Genomic DNA, 19,956 nt, shown 5'->3' on the forward strand with positions numbered 1-19,956 from the left:
TGAGACATGGACGCCATCTGGCAATACATCGGGAAACATGAGCTTGTGCAGAGGGTTTCCTTCCTCCATGGCAGAGGGCGCTCGTCGGCGCGCAGTCGGGGAACGTCGTTCGTCGGCGCGCATAGCATGGCATTTTCAGCGCAGCTTAAGAAACTAGGGTCTTTAGAGTTACGTATCTATGTATTTTCTATTAAAGGAACACACCTCCTAATACCTACCTAGTGATGTTGCGCCTCAGATATGCGTAATATTTACTTTGTGATCGATAACGTTCACAAGTATGAACAGCCGTACCAGTTTAAGTAGTGTGGGCGGTAAGCAAGTGGTCCAACTTTGGCCGGGTGGCTGAATCGGGTGAGACAGACAGACAGACAGACAGACAGACAGACAGACAGACAGACAGACAGACAGACAGACAGACAGACAGACAGACAGACAGACAGACAGACAGACAGACAGACAGACAGACGACCGACCGACGACCGACCGACCGACCGACCGACCGACCGACCGACCCGACCGACCGACCGACCGACCGACCGACCGACCGACCGACCGACCGACCGACCGACCGACCGACCGACCGACCGACCGACCGACCGACCGACCGACCGACCGACCGACCGACCGACCGACCGACCGACCGACCGACCGACCGACCGACCGACCGACCGACCGACCGCCGACCGACCGACCGACCGACCGACGACCGACCGACCGACCGACCGACCGACCGACCGACCGACCGACCGACCGACCGACCGACCGACCGACCGACCGACCGACCGACCGACCGACCGACCGACCGACCGACCGACCGACCGACCGACCGACCGACCGACCGACCGACCGACCGACCGACCGACCGACGACCGACCGACCGACCGACCGACCGACCGACCGACCGACCGACCGACCGACCGACCGACCGACCGACCGACCGACCGACCGACCGACCGACCGACCGACCGACCGACCGACCGACCGACCGACCGACCGACCGACCGACCGACCGACCCGACCGACCGACCGACCGACCGACCGACCGACCGACCGACCCGACCGACGACCGACCGACCGACCGACCGACCGACCGACCGACCGACCGACCGACCGACCAAATTTTCAGCGTTTAAGTTCCCCAAGAAAGGCTATCGTCTTTAATATATGCGCGTCGGCGGCGAGCCGATTCGGAATACCGTGTCTAGCAGCACATAGCAGTTCCTAGCAAAACTTATACAAGCCTAGTAAAACCTGGAAGAAGCTCGGTCGGTCACAAACTCCGCTGTTTACTCCAGCCTTGCACCACTAATGCAAGCTGCCCACATTTTTTTAGAGTAAGAAACAGCCCGCGTGGGAGCGCCGAACGGCTGTATGACCAGGTCGTCGGTGCGCACACGCCGTCCGACGCCGGCGTCGGGGATACATCACAGCAACAAATGTTTAGGCGCTGTAACTATAGGCCGCATTTACTTGAATGCTGGGGCTTCGTTTGAATTGCAGTAAACTCTTTCTCAGCAGTTACTTGAGGTTGGCTTAGCCAACAGCAGAGCAGGGTCGAACGCACCTCTGAATTTGCTCACCCACGCCGCGTCGTCTGCTCGGCGTCAAGTAGGCGTTTGCTCGTCACTACTCCGTGCTTGTCACCGTCATCGCATACCGCACAAGAGCAAGGTAGTAAGCTAATGATGTAGTGAACAATTAGGCTAACAATTAGGCTGAACAATCGCCAACGCATCGCCAGCGCTAAGGCTCTGGCGCCATCTGCTAAGTTAAAATCAAACCACTTTAACACCTCGGCGTCGTCTGTGTAGGCCTCACAGCGTCAGAACAATGGGCTGATCTCAATAACAACGTAAAAACATATATAATTCCCTACCATCAGCATGAGATGAGACTAGGCTATGGCTGACTTTACCGTTTATTTCGTGCCGTCGGGGTGGAGAGCAAGTAACAAGCGTGAATTTGGATCGAAGCGGGCGCATGCGAGGGAGCATGCGAGACACCATGGCTGGTGGTGTACAATACAACCGGCACATTATTGGCAGTCAGATTGCACAGATTATGCTTCTTTAACATGGAGGAAGGAAAAAGTTAGGAGAGAGCATGACTTGACGCAGCCAGCCTTGGCCAGTGAACGCTCCCTGAAGCCAGCCCTTTGCACAGTGTCGGCCCAACACGTGACCTCTTGGGTCAAGATCACGGAGTGTTGGGACTCGGAGTAGCGTTTAGGCCGGTGATCCTTCAGCCAGACGAATGAGTGCGTCCGGGAGTAAAGCGAGAGAAAAAGGGTTTATTCTACATATTTACAGTGGCTCCAAATACGGAAGCCCACTCCATGGGGGAGCACATTGAAAGTCTCAGCTCACTACATGCCTGAGCACATATCGGAACACGTCAGGACACACCACTGCACCCAAGGTGTCTCCTTATAAAACATTGGCCTTCCCTAGTTGACCCGACTAGGGAATCAGATGAGCATGATGCGGCCAATCAGAGGGGTCGTATTGTTCACTGAACTCCGCCTCTAATGTTGCACCCTCGCCTCCGCATTTGCCGCAACTACGTGGCCATCTGGGAAACCGAGTTAGTCGCCGTTCCCACAGTAGTAATTCCACAAAGTCGGTGGTTGTGGTCGCTTCTAAGTGAGCTTCTTTGTCATCACGTCTGAGCCGGTGTCGGGCCGCGTCACCAGGTAGGCGGCTGCTGATGAAGAGGTGACATCGGGGGAAGCACCCAAAGGAAGCGCACTGCCGATTTGAGACGCTTGTTTGCACGTCACCGTCGGTGTCGGGCACTGTAGCCGGCTGGGCGACGCCGATGAAAGGGCGTGCCTCAATGGAAACAGCCAAAGAATGCACCCGGCCGATTCGGGACGCAACAGGAGCAAGAATCGAGATTTTCCGAGACGTTTGGTGCCCTGCGGTTTTTTAATCAATGCGCATTTGTTCGGAGGCCCTGCCGCACCGCTGCATGCAGAGCGGGATCCCTAAAACTTGCCGCGCGTTAAACGTGAGTGTCACGTGTTGGGCCGACAGGCTTGGTTTCAATCGCGTTGCTCCCTCCTTTTTCCTTCTTCCATGTTCTTTACATAATGTACGTATACCTTGTACTATACTCTATCTCAGTAGTTCCTTGCAGCTCTGTGGAACGACTCCTTAGCCAATGGGAAGGCTGAATGTCCCTCAAAATGTGTTCATCCGCGTCGCGTCGTCTGCTGAGCGTCTGCTATATTCCTGTTGAGACATGCATCACGGATGGTGCAGTGATGCAACGAATGTTTTGGTGTTGTAATCATAAGTTGCATCTACAAGAACGCCACAGTGGGGCTTTGCTTCATCTGTTCGTTTTTTCAGCGATTCAATGCAGCCAACTTATGCAGTAGTAATGGCGAATGCCATTATAAATGTTCACTCGTGCCACATCGTTTGCTCGGCGTCTATTTGGCGTTTGCTCGCAACTACCGTCATGTACCATTCTAGAGCGGACTATTAAATTTATCACGCCGTAGGCTATTCAGTCTTTATAGCGTTACACATCGTCAATGCATCACTAATGTTGTGGCGCCACCTGCTAACGCACCCAACCACTTTTACGGCTCGGCGCTGCCTTTGTAGCTCTAGCAGCATCAAAATAAACCGCCAATCGCAATAATAACGACAAACCATGCCTAATGCTTTACCCCCTGCGTGAGATGAGGCTAAGTGATGATGAATTTTATCATTTATTACAGCGAAGCTGTATATGGCTAACCGATTCGTCCGTCTGCACGCAGAAACTATCATCATCAGCAATGAATCGAGTGTCGTCGTCTTCTTCCACAGCTGGCTCCGTTGCCGCTCGTCATTCCAGCCTAGAATTTCACTTCTGTCGTCGTAATGGGGAGGCCGCGTTTACGGGGGTATGAGCCATCGCTCAATCAATCAATCAATCAATCAATCAATCAATCAATCAATCAATCATCAATCAATCAATCAATCAATCAATCAATCAATCAATCAATCAATCAATCAATCAATCAAATCTTTATTTCCAACATTTTGTTGCAATTTGTTGGGGGTCCTTCAGGCGAAAAGCTGTGTAAACAGCTTGAAAATGCCTGAAGGCCCTTTATGACAGCTCTACAGACATCGTACAACAAAATAAAGTATATAAGCGCACATGGGTTGTATTAATCAAAACATATTAGATATCAGTTTGTGCACAACAGTGGTCATTTGACAGAGTTATTGAAAAGTAAAAAGCAGAAAAACAACGCAACTTCATGTCATAATGAAAACTAGAGTAAATACCATAAGTATACAAAGAAAGATAGCGATACATTAACAACAGTTTATTAGATGTGCGCGCTTGTTTTCACGCACAGGCGTCATGGATCACTGGAAAACAAAAACAATGCCGTCTCATTTCTTTCCGGGTTAATGCATGAACGTCAATACCTTCGTTTTCATATTTATTGAAAAGAGAAGGGACATTATAGACTAGTGACTGCATTAGGTAATTAGTACGCCTTTTCGGGAGAAGCCATTTGTCCTGGCTACGGGTGCGTTGGTCACTTAACTGCCGTTGTAGTCCTGACAGCGATTTCAGAAGTGAGGAGAACTTTTTAGAGGAAAATAAGTATGAATACAGCAAACGAAACTTATACACCTCAGTAACTATGATTATGTTAAATTTGGTGAAAAGGTGTAATGTTGTGTGGAGATATGGAACGTTGGCTATAATTCGAAGTGCACGTTTCTGAAGAACAAGAAGTCTGTGTATGTTAGTATTTGTAGTGGTGCCCCACACTAGCGTGCAGTAGTTAATGTGTGACACAAATAGTGCCTGATAAATTTGTAATTTCACGTTTTCCGGAAAGAAATGGCGACATCGTGACAAGGAACCTGTTGCTGATACCAAGGATTTCGACAACATGTCAACATGGGGTGTCCAATTCAGTACAGTATTGAAAACGACACCAAGTACCTTATGTTCGCTAACAATCTCAATTGGTACATTGTCCAGCAGCAGTTCGTCGCATAGAGATACCTGTCTACCCCTGGTCCTAAACAGGATTGCTTTGGATTTTTTTGTTATTAATTTTGAGGCCGTTGCGTCTGGGCCATTCTGATAAAGTGGAAAGGAACGCGTTCGCCTTACGAATGACCTCGTCAGCCACTGGACCAGAGACAAACAGGCTGGTATCATCCGCGTATAGAACGATTGTTGCCTCGTTCAGCGTGTCTATCCTGTCGTTAATGTAGATGTCGAACAGAAGGGGCCTAAGACGCTGCCCTGTGGGACACCTGACCCTATTTCCCTGCTGGAGGAAATACTATTTCCTATGACAACGCTCTGCCTGCGATCAAGCAGATACGAACACATCAGAGAATGAGCCACTCCGCGTACACCGTAGGCCGTCAACTTTGTTAAAAGAGTTCTGTGCTGTAGACGCTTAAGGGGGTATGCGCCATGCATTGTCTTACGTGACGGACAGATTTAATTTTGAAGCAACTTAATTTTGAAGAATCGCAAGTGGCAATGCGACAACGACGGTACTGCGGGCATTTGCCGTCAGCGACGTCGATTTCTCCGTCGCAGCCGAACGTATGTGTGACCTCATTAAGGAACACAAATACGTAACCAACAATTGAGAGAGGCCTTAATTATAACGTCGGGATTAACCCAGTGATAAACACTGGGGCCGCATGTTTCAGCTTCGCTGGTTAACCATCTGTACGGAGTGCTTGGGCGGTGATTTTTTGTTGCTGTCATGGCGGAGAGCCATTAACAAGCGTGAATTCAAATCGAAGCGAGTGGTCTGGGTTGTATGGGCGCCGCCATGTTGCACGCGTAATCCCGGTTCAGGTGGCTATTACGTTTATCGCTGGTAGCTTCCACAGTAATTCGTGGTATAGGACGTACATGCGCAAATGACCTAACAAGTTGCGTATCGCTGTAACGTATCAAGTGTCAAGAAAAAATAATGTTCTTTATTCCGGCCAATATTTAGACAGTTACATCCGGAACTATATTCTTCTGCGCAAAGATATTGCCTCTGTACACCTCGTACCTTTGGCAGTGCTGCGAGGTATATAGTTGTGACATGAAGTATAGAAACAAAGCGAATACGTACTCTGTGTGTGAAATAATGCTTTTATGAAAGAGTAATTATAACCGATGTGAAAATAAAAAAAAATCCACGCCATTTCCACGAAGTGAATGCTGATGAGTGGGGCGAAGCTCCAATGCTTATCGGTAAAACCGTGAAACATTCGCCCACACATCATATAAGGACGTGACGCGTTGTTATAGGGTAAATGTATATACGCTTATATACACAATGTTTATTATTCACATATCGATGCAATTATATACACTTATATACACAAGATGTAATCATTTACATATTGATGCAATTATATACATAATGTACACCCGTGAGCAAAAGTATACGGACCAGAGGTTGCGCGAAAAAGCAGATTTTTTCCTCTGCCTATGAACGCAACTTGAAATTGAGGGCCTCACTCCAAACTTGGCATTACGAACTTTTCACTGTACTCATAAATTGCAGTTTATGCTTGGTAAATACGAAGAAACTCACTTTTTTTCGGCCACCCTGTGGTCCGTATACTTTTGCTCACGGGTGTACATGTGTTGGACACATAATGATAGTTTACTCTACGGACCACAAAGAAGGGTTGTTCCCAATGAGCTCTGGGACCCGTTTCCCTTCTAAGATTACAGCTTTGTGGTCAGTGAAGTACGTGGCGAGGGGATCTTGAATTATAGGATGCAATGCAAAGTTGGAGAAGGCAATGTCGATACAGGTCCCTCTGATGGTGGTGGGACGCTTACAGTCGTACGAGGTGCACCAGAGATCGTAGCGGAACATCATGTGTGGGACATCATCGCCGCTTGCGTGCTGCTTCGGCTGCACGAGCCCTCGCCGCTGCCGCAGTCTCTGCATCGATGGCGGCTTTTGCTTCCTCCCGGCGCTGGCGTCTTTCTTCTGCTTCGCGGGCTCTCACCGCCGGGTCTTCGCGGCGAGCCCGAGCTGCTGCTGCGTGGCGAGCCCGCCGAGCCGTTGCTTTTGCCTATGGGGTGTTCATGAGGAGTAGCTGCGTGGATATGTTAGCTAACCAGCGCGCGCGCCGAGTGTGCAGCGGAGCCGGGAAGTGCATGCAGCCTGGGGCGGTATTCTGTAGAGTCTACCTAGTGGACTGTCCATTTCGGCGGCCGCTGATTCGCTGCTGCTTGACGTGCAATAAGGAGACTGGCTGGCACATTCCTGCACACCAAGCAGCAGCGATTTCAGCGGCCGCCAAAATGGACAGTCCACTATAGGTAGACTCTTACAGAAAACCGCCCCAGGTGTGTGCCGCGCCGCCTGGGCGGCGGCGCGCCATCTAGCGGGCGCCCTTTCAATTATAGCACAGCTACGCCTCTAGCGGGAGCAATGAGAACTAGCGTACACGGCGCGAGGGACCGAGCCCTGGGTAGAGGAGCTTCGCCCCTAAAACAAATGTTCCTATTTTTCTGCATGCCCCGGTTAGTTTTGAGCTGTCTTCGGGGCGCTTCCATACAGTGACGGGGAATAACTTCGAGGAGTAAACGAGCAGAAAAGGAGGAGAAACGTGTTTTGACCTAGGGTTCGCAGGCACCGGCGTGCCGTGCCTCTCGTCTCGAAAGCCGCTCGCGGACTTCTTGGCAGCGCCACTAGATGGACCAGCGTGTCCAGAAAGAAGGGCGACAGACGTAGAAATTCGTGCAATAATTGCTAGAGGACATTATGGGGCCAGTGTCTACGGAAGCTGCCAGCGGGGCCCTTTCAACGAGCATGACAATGATGGGTAGTACGTGGATTTGGTTAAACTTCGTCCTTCTGGTTTCAAACCGCTTCATGACTTCGTAAACCCGTTTTTCAAAAGTGCCGTGTAATAAATAATTAAATTATCAAAGGTTATTAAAATTGTCCTAAGGCAGGATTCGAAAATGACAACTCTAGCACAGAAGCCCGATCGTAAAACCATTGCGCCTCGGACGCATGCATCGACAGAAGGCATAGAACGTCCGTCTGAATATCTCGCGGGCAAGCCAACGCGTTGAGAAGCTTGGTACGTTTCGCGCTGGCCACATCGACTAGGCTGAAACGCCGCAATCGGCAGCAGTTGTTCGTGTTCGCAGAGTTTTCTGCACTTAGGAAAGTATTGATTGCTCTAAAATTTAGGACGATGAAGACAGGTGAAGCGTAATAAACAAAGCCACAAGAACGTCTGAATGCACCAGCACAAAGGTTCGACAAATCCATGTACTACCCACCGTTCCCACGGTGGCTGAACGACTGCTGAACGACGCCAGATTTCCCTCTAGGGATTACTGAAGGAAACTCTGTGGTGAGAGAGGAGACCCACCTGCCGCGTGACGCGATCCTCAGCGTTCGCAGGCACCGGTGCACCATGCATTTCGAATGCCACCCCAGGCTTCGTGGCCGCGGCGCTAGATGACGCCAAGTGGTCTTAGGGAAGCGCGACAGAGGAATCCCACTGCAGCACACGCTTTATGTGTAACTATTTTCGATGGTGGCAATACAGTGTGTGGCTAAATTGATTCAATGCTAACGCATTACTCTCGACAGTTATATCGTGAGATGGGTTCTGCCGACTTTTTTCCCCTTAAGGCTCACTCGGTGCTCAGACTCACTAAAAGTCCACTCAGCCGGGCTCACTCGGACTCACATTCAATAAAATTCTGCTCAGCGGGAATGATTCAGACCTAAGCTCGCCAAAATTTCACTCTACCGGGCTCCCTCCGATTCAAACTTACAAATCTGCCACGCAGCCGGTCTCATTCAGACTTAAACTCACGGGTGCATCTGAGTCCGAGTGGGTCTGAGGGAGTCGACTAATGAGTTTTCCGACTTATGCTTCCGCGTATGTTTTACTACTCATTATTTCGCCACCTTGCAGTGACGGTGAAAAATCACATATACTTATGAAAACTGTGTCACAGATTTAATTATTTAACTCTAAGGAGAGGCGTGGTCGCAGTCCTAAAATGATTATTAGAATAAGTCATTCAAACTTATACAAATTTAGCTAGTACTATACGCTGAAATAAGTAAGCAAGAAAGTATGCAATACCAGCTGTAAGAAATTCAACAAAGTTACGATTCAGCGATAAACTGGGAGCTTACAGAAGGCAAGACTTGCAACCGAGTCGTGACTTCCGATGGCGGTCGTCTGGGTGGGAAGACAATTCGATTTTTGGATATTCTAGGGACTTCCGATTAGAAGAATGTATACAGGCTACCGCGAAAGCTTTTGGATTGCGGAAGTCGCGAAAAACCCAAATTTGCTTGCGGCTTTTCCTCTAAACCGGGAATAAGGTTACAAATATGGCAGTCCTCCGGAGAAGCGTGCAGTAAACTTATACATTTTAATTGAATTTAATCTTTATTTTCATCTATCATGCATCAAGGATGACGGGAGTAAAAGCTGCATAATAGCAGCTTGACTAGATCCCTGAAAGTTCGATTTGAGGACAGATAATCACTGCCTGCTATGCAAATTCATTTTTTCTCGGATTTCCTCATCCGGAAACATTTGCGGTTGTGGGCACGTCTTCGGTAGAACCGAATTTTAACTTGATATGCGTGATCTAGTCGGAGCGATATGTGCTAAGGAGGAAGGATAAGTTGGTCCCGTATGTGAGCATGGCAGTATAGCTTACGTAAAAAAAAATTGAAAAAGCTTAAACATTGAATTATACGACGAGAGGCTAAGAATAGTAGATTTAAGAAGGTACCTAAGCTAGGGTACAACGTTGATGTTCCTAATCAATTGAGTAGCATGCATTTCTGTGTCAGTTGGTACATGATGATAATGTGATGTTTTCAGCAGGTACACATGGGAACACGTAGAAAAAAAGAAACGCACAGGGCAACGCTGGTCCTGCACAACACTGGTCCTGGACAACACAGGAAAACGCTTCCAGCGATGTCCTTGCGCGTTTCTTTTTTGTATCTACTCCCGTCTATACCTGCTGGAACCGTCACACTATCCAGAAAAAACTTCTTCTTGGGCAAGTTGGTGCTTATATTTCCTAGGCATACTTGATTTTGGCGTGAAATGAATTTCATGAAATGGGGACAGAAGAAAGAAGACAGTGAAGTACCAAACTACCAGCTGTTTAATGACAGCCTCAGAAACATACAGAAAAAAAAAAGTCAACTTCCGCGCGAGCGCAGAGAGCCAAGGTGTGACATAGAGCTACATGGTCATGGTAACATATTTTGAAGGAAGTACATTTCTACAGAATACAATGCGATGGATGCCTCGATGACACAATCAGACCGTTTCATTTTAATATATAAAGCTTCCAACAACTCCCTGAAAGTTCGGTCCCCACTTTTGCCAAGAATCGATACTTGTGCAGAAAGCATGGTTCACAACGACAGGACTTACAGTGCGCAGGAAGATGCTCATTGTCACACTTACCAATACTATTGGTGTACTCCCTCAGTCTGTCATTAATACAACGTCCCGTTTGTCCAATGTAGGACCCGCCGCAGTCTGGGGTATCTAGTCCTACACTGGACAAACGGGACGTGACCATGTAATTGTGACCATGTACCATGACCATGTAATTCTACGTTACACCTTGGCTCTCTACACACGCGCGGAATGTTTTTCTGTATGTTTTTGAGGTTGTCATTAAACAGTTGGTAGTTTGGCACTTCATTGTCTTCTTTTTTCTGTCCCCATTTCACGAAATGTACGTCGCGCCACAATCAAATATACCTAGGAAACACCACACTATCATTTCTCTAATATCAAATATGCGTAAAACGCAAGAATACCCTGATTAGACAACCACTCAACCGTTCTGAATAAAATTTGCCGCATTGAGAGCGACAGTGAGAGATGAATCATACCAACTGTGCAAAGGAGAATTATAATTTAGACACATTTTCACAGGAACTGTTCAAAATTGCTAAATGAAAAATTGAAGCACTAGGTTTACAAATCCATAATCTTGCACCATAAACAGATGCTACAGTCCTGTAATTTGCATATGTGGAAGAACCTGAAGCGGACAAAATTAGATTTATGAGTTTACAGCTTACGAGATATGGTTGCACTGTTTAACTTTACGGGGTTCGTAAATGTCCTACTCACAATAAGCGGTATTTTTCCAGAGTATAGTCGGGTACAACTTTAGAAGGCAGCGGCATTTGCTCGTCAAAGGCGGATGCACACGAACCTCCACCAATGGCCGCGCACTCTAGGACTGACGTCATGAGCCGGACGGCCGGTGACCCCGCCGACGGAGAACATGGCAGCCCGCGCTTCGAGCCGGGCCGAGTCGCGTTAGCGGGACTATTTCTTTAGTCGCGGAGACAATCGGCTGTTACGCTTCGGTCATCTGGGCGGGGCCTCTCCTTTCTTCTTAAGATGTCGCCGACTATATCATGTAAAATGCATTAATTTTGTCCGCTTTAAATCGCAATGGGTGCCCTTTGTAGAATTGTGACAACCTTATTTTGCCGAATGAGAATTCTAAAGCTGATATTCCAGTTTACTTTTTTTATTATTGTGGGAGATTCAACAATTAAAAAAAGGAACATTGATAGCCTAAGTAAAACCGCTGTATGCAGTCGTTGGTTTTAAATTGCGCTTATAAATGCAACACAAATCTTCGAATTCATTGCAGTGGATGCCTAGCAAAACAATGTCTCCGTTACCATGTGTTTACATAATGTTACCGTGCGTTTAACTTTTTCAGGGTGGGGGGGGGGGGGGGGGCAGACTTTGAGATGGTAATCGATAATATGAATGATGAGCTTTTTTGTGTTTTCGCGGCTTCTCTACAGTAATCAGCAAAGATTTCTTGTGACTCCAGACCAAAAGAACAGTGACAGCTGGGAAGAAGGACTTGATGATTTTATCACGTGCCGTACGCTGGCGCTGCGACAACAAATCCTAAGTGGGGGTAGGGGGGTCAGGACATCCGGACCTCCCCCACCCCCGGATCCACGCATGCTTGTATTGTAAGCTAAAATGTATTGTAAGATAAAACGCATGTATTGTAAGATCAAACGTAATGAACTGTTTTGTGGTATTTCTGATGGGCAGATTAGGTCTTTGTGATATGCATTCCACAATGACGCGTAAAATTGAAGTTCTGATTGAATATTATTTATTTATTTATCTCAATACTTTCATAGCCCGAAGGCGTTGCAGAAGGGAGTAGTAAGAACAACAAAAAGTACATATAATTAGCGGTTAGTACATGCAATAATATTTAATACCAGATTTAAATGCGGCAGGTCATACATGTATTTAGGCGTTAACGTTACGAGATTATCCAACTTGGAGTGACCGCAATCACCGCTAGAAAATTAACGCCCTTTTTTTTGCCACATTCACTTGTTTCATTCATTCATCCCAAAGACAGCGCTTGAGTGTAACCGCTCACCCACCTCGGCAGATTTAAACGCGGAAGCGTTGAGAATGATGACAGCCGAGGTGGGCAAGCGGTTACACTCAACCGCTGTCTTTGGGATGAACGAGTGAAACAAGTGAATGTGGCAAAAAAGGACGTTAATTTTCTGGCGGTGATTAGTGCGAGATGGCACTTAACAAGGGACTCGTACAAGAGAAGCTTTCAGAGAAATTGCAAATTGCGACTAATATAGCCCACCATGTGCGCTGTTTATTGCGTTGTTTATAGCATGAACAATTGTGCTCACTCCAAGTTGGACAAGCTCGTAACGTTAACGCCTAAGCACATGTATGAGCTGCCGCCGTGGCTCAATGGATGAGACGCTGCACTGCCGAGCGCCAGGTCGCATGTTCGATTGTCGGCGTCCGCATTCCGATGGGAGCGGAAGGCAAGAACGCTTGTGTACCTTACTTTAGGTGCACGTTAAAAAGAACATCGATTGGTGAGAATTATTCCAAAGCCATCCAATATGGCGTACCACGTAACGCACTGCGCCGTTTAGGAACGTGACCACCAATGAATGCTTCTATGAGTTATACCCGTGCCACAGGGGAAAAGTAAGGCGCACTTTGAGCGAGTGCACTTCGTGGCTAGTGTCATTCGCATGCTGCCACACGGGAACGCTTAGTGAAACTTACTGCAGAGCGCACTCGTCGGCGAGTGTGTTCGGCGGACTCACTTCGCGGCGGCGAAGTGTGTAGCCTCGGTAGCAATGAGTAAAAAATAAGTAAAGTATTATTGAAAGAAGAGTCAGGAGTAATTTTTAATAACATTATTTTAAATTGCTAACGTTACAAGATAGCAAAATGCGCCACACAAAAAAAAAAAAAACAAAAAAAAAAAACAAGAACAGCAAAAAACTACTCTCGCTCTCTGGCTGTTCACGACCACGCCGGTTAATGGCGGCGCAGTTTGGCGGATCGAGTCGTTTTGGCTGTTGTTGGTCAAGTTGCCGTCGTTGCCGGCGCTTGTAAAGGTGGATTGTAAATGTTGTTTCTAACAATAATAAACCGTTTTCGTGCACACACTTTTATATTAACAAATATATGCTTTCCCGTCTGACTCCCGATCGCCATGGCCATCAATCTGAAAGAACACTTTTCTTTCTCGTGTAGCAGCGCACCGCCAAAGTGACACTCAGCGCGCTGAAGTGCACTCGCTCAAAGTGCACTTTACTTTGCCCGTGTGGCACGGGTATTAGTCACTGTTCTTTTTTTAGAGCTATTGTCGACGTTATTTTGACATTTCCAGTATGCATGGCACCGTATTGAACGAAAATTTTGATAGTGCAGGTAGGCATCCAAATGCAACGTTTTCTGAAGGCAAACGACGCACTGTTGGGAGCGTTCCTAACCTACCTTACGGCCGGTTACTCGCGTGTCGATGTGCACAGGATACTTCTATTGCGAACGGTCAGCACCAGAAGTGCGAAAGAATGAAATAAAGCATGGCCCTCCGTGTATGGAATGTACTACATCAAACATTTTTTTCGATCCTTATTCTTGAATGTGGTCGCCGCGGTCACATTTCCAACCTTCGGCCCCCGAGCTGTTAGCCGCATTTCGTTCCTTTCTACATGGGTCTCCTGGCGACACAAGGCGCCTAACTTCAATTTCTGCCATCTTTCAGCCGTCGCCTTGCCCTATGACCTGAATACTTACTTCGATGATTCTGCATACAATTTATCGGCGGACCTTGTGGAGGCATACAAGGTGATCCCACTCGTTCACCTCGTGATGACCACGGCATTCCCCTGGGATGCAGAACGAGACTACAGCGTTCCAACGCTAGAGGTGAGCGTGCTCTCCGCCGATTCGCCTTTGTGACAACGACGAGTTTTCGATTGCAGACGGCTCGACTTAGGCCTCTCATGGATACTGATTACGTCACATCGCAATCTGCGGGAAGATACATGAGCCACCTTATACATGACATCTGGAACGGCGTCACTCCGAACTATAAGATCAGCAGGCTCGAGGCGACCGAACTGGCGGATGCGGAAGCTGCCATCGCTCAGGTACGCACGTGCACCGAATCTGGGCCCGTATATATTCACAAAGCACTTCGTACGCTGAACATTGTTCGTATAGTACGAAGCGCGAATTCGGCCACGGGTGTCGAATTCACGAAGCACCATGTCGTGAGAAATGTATGTCATCGGTCGACTGCGTTCGCTAACGGTATGCTTTCTATATCACGACTGACCGGCGCCATGTTGTTACGAGCTGATTTGTGAATACGCGCCTCCGTTTCTCGCCTGCACTTTCGCACGTTCAAGAGCGTCCTGGTGCTGAGAGCGTGCAGTCTTCAGATTGTGACACGCACATGAGGAGATCTTAGCGGAGTAGAAGCACACTAAAGCCTTAGTGCGTATGGGGGGACTGCGAGCGAAGAACAAGCTGACTGAAAACAAGGACAAAGGAAGCACAAAGTACCCGCGTTTTCCTCGTCTACTTCATGCTTGCTTTGTCATTGTTTCCGGTGAATAGGAGTATTAAATCGAAAAAGAACATCAGCAAATGAAAAAAAGAATGAAATTGAAAGCGAATGCTTATGAGAATAACGCAGTTATTTCATGTCGAAACATTCCAGGATCCGAAATGTTAACGACATCATCAGGGAAAGTCTTTGCATTGGCTGATGAATGGAAAGCGTTGATACGTTGGTTACGTTTGGTGTTTACGTTGGACGTAAGTTACATTTTTGGTAGCCGAGTGTGTGGGATGGCTGGGCTGCAACATTATATCGTTCGGTCGTGAATATGTTTGGGTAATAGATGCACGTTGAGGTGTTTGCAGCGTGTCACTCGAGGTACGTGGCAGTTATCAAGCGAGTAGTTGAAAAAAAAAAAAAAAAAGGTACCACTTGAGGTGAGTGTCATTCGTTTAAATTTATCAGTATTATGTGCGTTTGGCCAGCGCGAGCATCCGTTATGTGATAGAGGTCCTGCTGAAGGGCCAGCTGATCTGTTGTCTAACCGATTTTACGATAGATTACGTAATCATCCCCAATGAGTAGTATGTGAGAAGTACAAGATGACAGGTCATTATAGTAAATTAAAATAAGTGACCCAGAGCGTTACTTGGGAAACATCGGAAGTAACATGACTGCGAGGAACTGAGAAGGAATTGGTAAGGCTGATATGTGGGGGGGTCTTACGGAATGAATGTTCTTCACCATTTACGATAGCCGGCCTGGGGTGCTGAAGCACGCCACTTTACTACACCACCATCTTTCACTACAGCCTAGAGTCGTCGTCTGCAGGCGGAGCCACACGGGGCCTCGGGGATCAGCAGTTTCAGTTTTCGGAGATGCCATGCTTATTAAGCCCATCCAAGCGCGCAGCCCATTGCTTACACCGCGGTTATTGCTACCCTGCATTCTTATATTAACATCGGTGGCAGACCTATTGACCAAAGTTGTCATTGTTTTCGTTTTATACATCAGGCCCACGTTTCTTCGGGCAGCTCACATCGGGTGCCTTCGCCTCTGTTCTTACCTTTCAGTGTGCCTTCGCGCACCGAACTCTTCAATAGTGAAGGCATTCAGTACACTTGAGCACCGCCTTTTCTTTAGCGCTGTCTTCTATTGTAGCTGAGACAGGTGAAAGGATGTTCATGCAGCCCAGCTAGTACAATAGAGATATGCGTTCTGGGCTGTCACCATTTGGCGCACTTTGGTGCATACTTTCCAGGTATATTAACAAAATAGAGGGTGTTTCAGTTAACTTAGCCAAACTTTAAAAAATATGCAAATGGCTATGTAGCTGGATAGAACCAAGGTAATGTTGCTTGCCGTCGCTTCGAGATACTCAGATAATATCTTGTATTCCGCCTAATTGGATAATTATTCTTAATTAATCAAGTACACCGCCATAGCATGTACGGAAAGGTTGGCACATTCTTCATAAACACGTCACCAACGCCGCGCCCGTTCAGTGCGAACGCGGGCAAAACGCCGCCGCCGTCGACAACAGTTGTGCGCGTTGTTTGTGCGACCGCACACAACTGCTGTCAAAACGCTGGCTACGTGATGAACGGTTAAACGCCGTGGAGAGGGGGGCGAGAGCCCAGAGAGAGTCGACGGCTCATGATGATGATGATGAAAATGTATTTATTGGAGGATGGCTCGAAGGCCTATTATGTGGAATAGGAAGGGGAGAGGGAAGGAGAAATTAGAGCCGTCCTAGAAGCTGCGTGTCCTTGGCGAAACCCAAGAGCGAGTCCAGGATGGCCCTGTCGGAATCCGCCAATCCAGTTGCCGGCCTAATCCACTCCTCGTAGGACGACACTTGCACCGCCCTCAGGTGGTGGTCCCGCTGCTTAGCGTAGCGCTGACACTCCCAAAACAAATGGGCTGCGGATGGTCGCGTGGCCACGCCGCAGTCAGGACACCTGTGCGGCTCCTGGGGTGCTTCTTCGTCCTCCGAGGCTGTCGAGGGGCCAAGTTCCTGCGACGGAAGGGGGTCAGGAGAAGGGAAAGGAGGACGTCTCTCCCTGCGTGGCCGGTACTGCCGCCACCGCTCTAGCACGTCCGGTGTAAGGACGAAGCCGGAACGGAGCCTATGCAGCAGCACCTGCCCCGCCCTGGGAAGACCCACGGGAAGTGGGTTTGGGTCTGGCGGGATACTCGCACGGAGTTTCCTCTTGCGTCGGTTGGCTGCTACTCTCAGAGCTCTATCTGGGTCATACGGTGGTCCTTTTGTCGTGCTCGTTGTGCTGGCGCTGAGGGTCTCTGAAGGATCCCGGGAGATGACGCGGTTGGAAAGAAGGGCGCGCGCCGCCTCATGGGCTCTCTCATTTCCCTCGATGCCCTGGTGACCAGGGATCCAATGAAGTGTTGCAGTGACCCCGCGGACCTCTGCACGCCTGAAGGCCTGCTTGACCAATAGAACTTCTGATGAGGCTGTGTGGCGAGACTTGCAAGCATGCAGCGCATATTGGGAGTCTGTGTATATATCGATGTGTTTGCATGCGTGTTGCTTGAGACCTGGTCTACTGCCCAGCCTATCGCCCGGAGTTCAAGTTCAGTTGGGTCGTCGGCATCAGCAGTTATGAACGTAGAATGTGTCGCACAAGAACCGACTACGTGGTAGGCGACTGCTCCCTCACTGGTGCGTGGGTCGAAAGCTGCGTCAGTGTATACTTGTTCTTGGTTTGGTGGAGCATCTGCCAGACTCTGCGCATGACGCGCAGCAAATGCTGCTCGACGGTGCGCATGTTGTGCGCCCATGTTTCGAGGCGTTGGTGTAGTGTCGACGACAGCAATGTCATCCCAAGGTGGAATTTCCGATGGCAGTTGGGCGACGGCTCATAAATACCCCAGAAAGTGGATGGGAAAACGGCTCCGCAAGCCAGCGTTTTGACAGCGGTGGTGTGGGGTCACACAAAGTACGCACACAACTGTTGTCGGCAAGTTCACGTAAGTGCTGCGTGGAGGAGAACGCCGCCAGCGCTCGCTCTGATCGGACGTATTTTCCGTAGCTCCGGATTTTCGCCCCGTTTGTTGGTGTTTTCCCTGCCACTGGAACGCTGTTTTTGTGGACCGCTTTGGCGGTCATAATCACTACTGGCGCCTACTTACAAAGCCCGTCGGCATCTACACCCTCCTGCTGCGGCGTCCAGCCCGAGTTCTAGTGCGGCCTTCCGCGTGCGAGTGCCCCCGCGGCACTCGCCGCCTCGGCACAGAGCATCGAAGCTGTCGTCCGCTGTGTCAAAGCTCCGGAACGTTACCGATGCAACTGCCATTCTTGCCAGGAGCGTCTCCATCTTGGGGACGAGTGCAAAGTGCGAAGAAAGTAACCTGAGGATGGATACCACCAGCACGGAGCACAGCAGCCCTGCAGTCACGGCGCACGCTTCGGCCAAAAGAATGACGGAACCTAGTAACCTTCCAGCGGATGTAAATGCAGCTCCAGCGGCGCCAAAAAGATTTCGCTCATCGCAAGGCCTACCCCCTCTACCGACACATACGCCTCCGGTGTCACCAACGACATCGTGGTACAAAGTGGTTATCAAGCCTCGTGCGAGATACGACATGTCCACTCTGCCCAACCGTACCATTCAAGCGGCTCTGGATGCCTGCCTCTAGAAGTCCAGATTTCATGGTTTCCCCCTACACAAACCTACCAATACCGTCTCAGTATGGGTGCCTGCTATGGCACTAGTTTATAAGCTCCAAGAACTGCAACAGATCCAAGTCTCAGAAGAATGTGTCCTTCCAGTCCAGGCGTACCTCTCCAGTGGTACTGATTTAAGGCGCTATGTGGTTAATGGTGTTGCCCATGACGAAGAACCTGAAAAGCTCCTGCAGGAACTATCATGTCCTACGCACAGGGTCGTCACTGCTCGCTACCTAGGTAGTGGTCGTACGTGCCTAATCACGCTTCAGGGTCCTAATTCCCCACCTGAACGTATCCTGTACTACGGCTGCGTATTGCGCCCGCGCCCATTCAAAGCCCTCCGTTGTGTACTGCTACTCCTGCTTTAAACAGGAGGGACACATGAAGTCATCGTGCCCCTTTCACCTAAGGACGACAACATGGAGCCTGACCCATCAGCATCCTTTTAATGCGGCCTATGCCAAACAAATGATCATGACATCACTTCCCCGACATGCCCTACGAAGTTGAAAGCTACTAAGAAAGCTCGACAACGCCGCTCTCGGCAGCAACCAAGCACCTCTCAAGGCTCATCGATGAAACAAGTCCCTGTGTACAAGCCGTTACGCCTGTTCTAGCATCGCTGGAAGAAGACGCTAGCCAGGTGACAGCAGCAAGTACAGCGACAAGTGATGCGGCCAAACCTACATATAGCGCAGCCGTTAGGCGTCCATTTCGCGACCACAACGGAAACGGGCGTCACAATCGATAGAAGAGACGCCGCCTTCCCTTGGACGAATGAAGAATTCCAGATCGACGCTCGCCTCGCAACTCTCGAAATGGAAATCCAGCGTCTCAAGGAACCCGTACACTGCTCCAGCGTCGTCGTGACTGGAGCGCGGGCATCACAATCGACCGTCGACGTCCAGTTCCTGCTCCCTTGGTTAACCCAGCATCTATGTCACAGTCTCTTTCACCCCAAGAACTCTTGCGCTTCGTTGCGCAGCAGCTCCAGCATCTCACCTCGGTTCTAGTGGCCAACCTCAACAGTGGAACTTTTACAGTGGAACTGCCGCGGCATCGCCGGGAAGGTCGGAGAGCTGCGCCAGCGTCTCAGATATGGGAAACTGCGTGTTTGGGCTCTACTGCTTCAGGAAACTAACGCCCTGCCACCCATTTCAGGATATGTGGCATACTCATCGCCTTCAATGCTGGACCGTAGGAGTGCTACGCCTGATGTCCCTCCAGGAAAGGCTGTCCGTTTATGTACGATCCACCCTTTATCAGACCCGTGTTGATCTTTCACGGTGGTGCACTTTATGGCAAGAAGTCGTGGCCGTATTGGTTCGTCTCCAACGCACAGACGT

The sequence above is a fragment of the Dermacentor silvarum genome, chromosome 3, assembly GCF_013339745.2.
Source record: "Dermacentor silvarum isolate Dsil-2018 chromosome 3, BIME_Dsil_1.4, whole genome shotgun sequence".
Lineage (NCBI taxonomy): Eukaryota > Metazoa > Arthropoda > Arachnida > Ixodida > Ixodidae > Dermacentor > Dermacentor silvarum.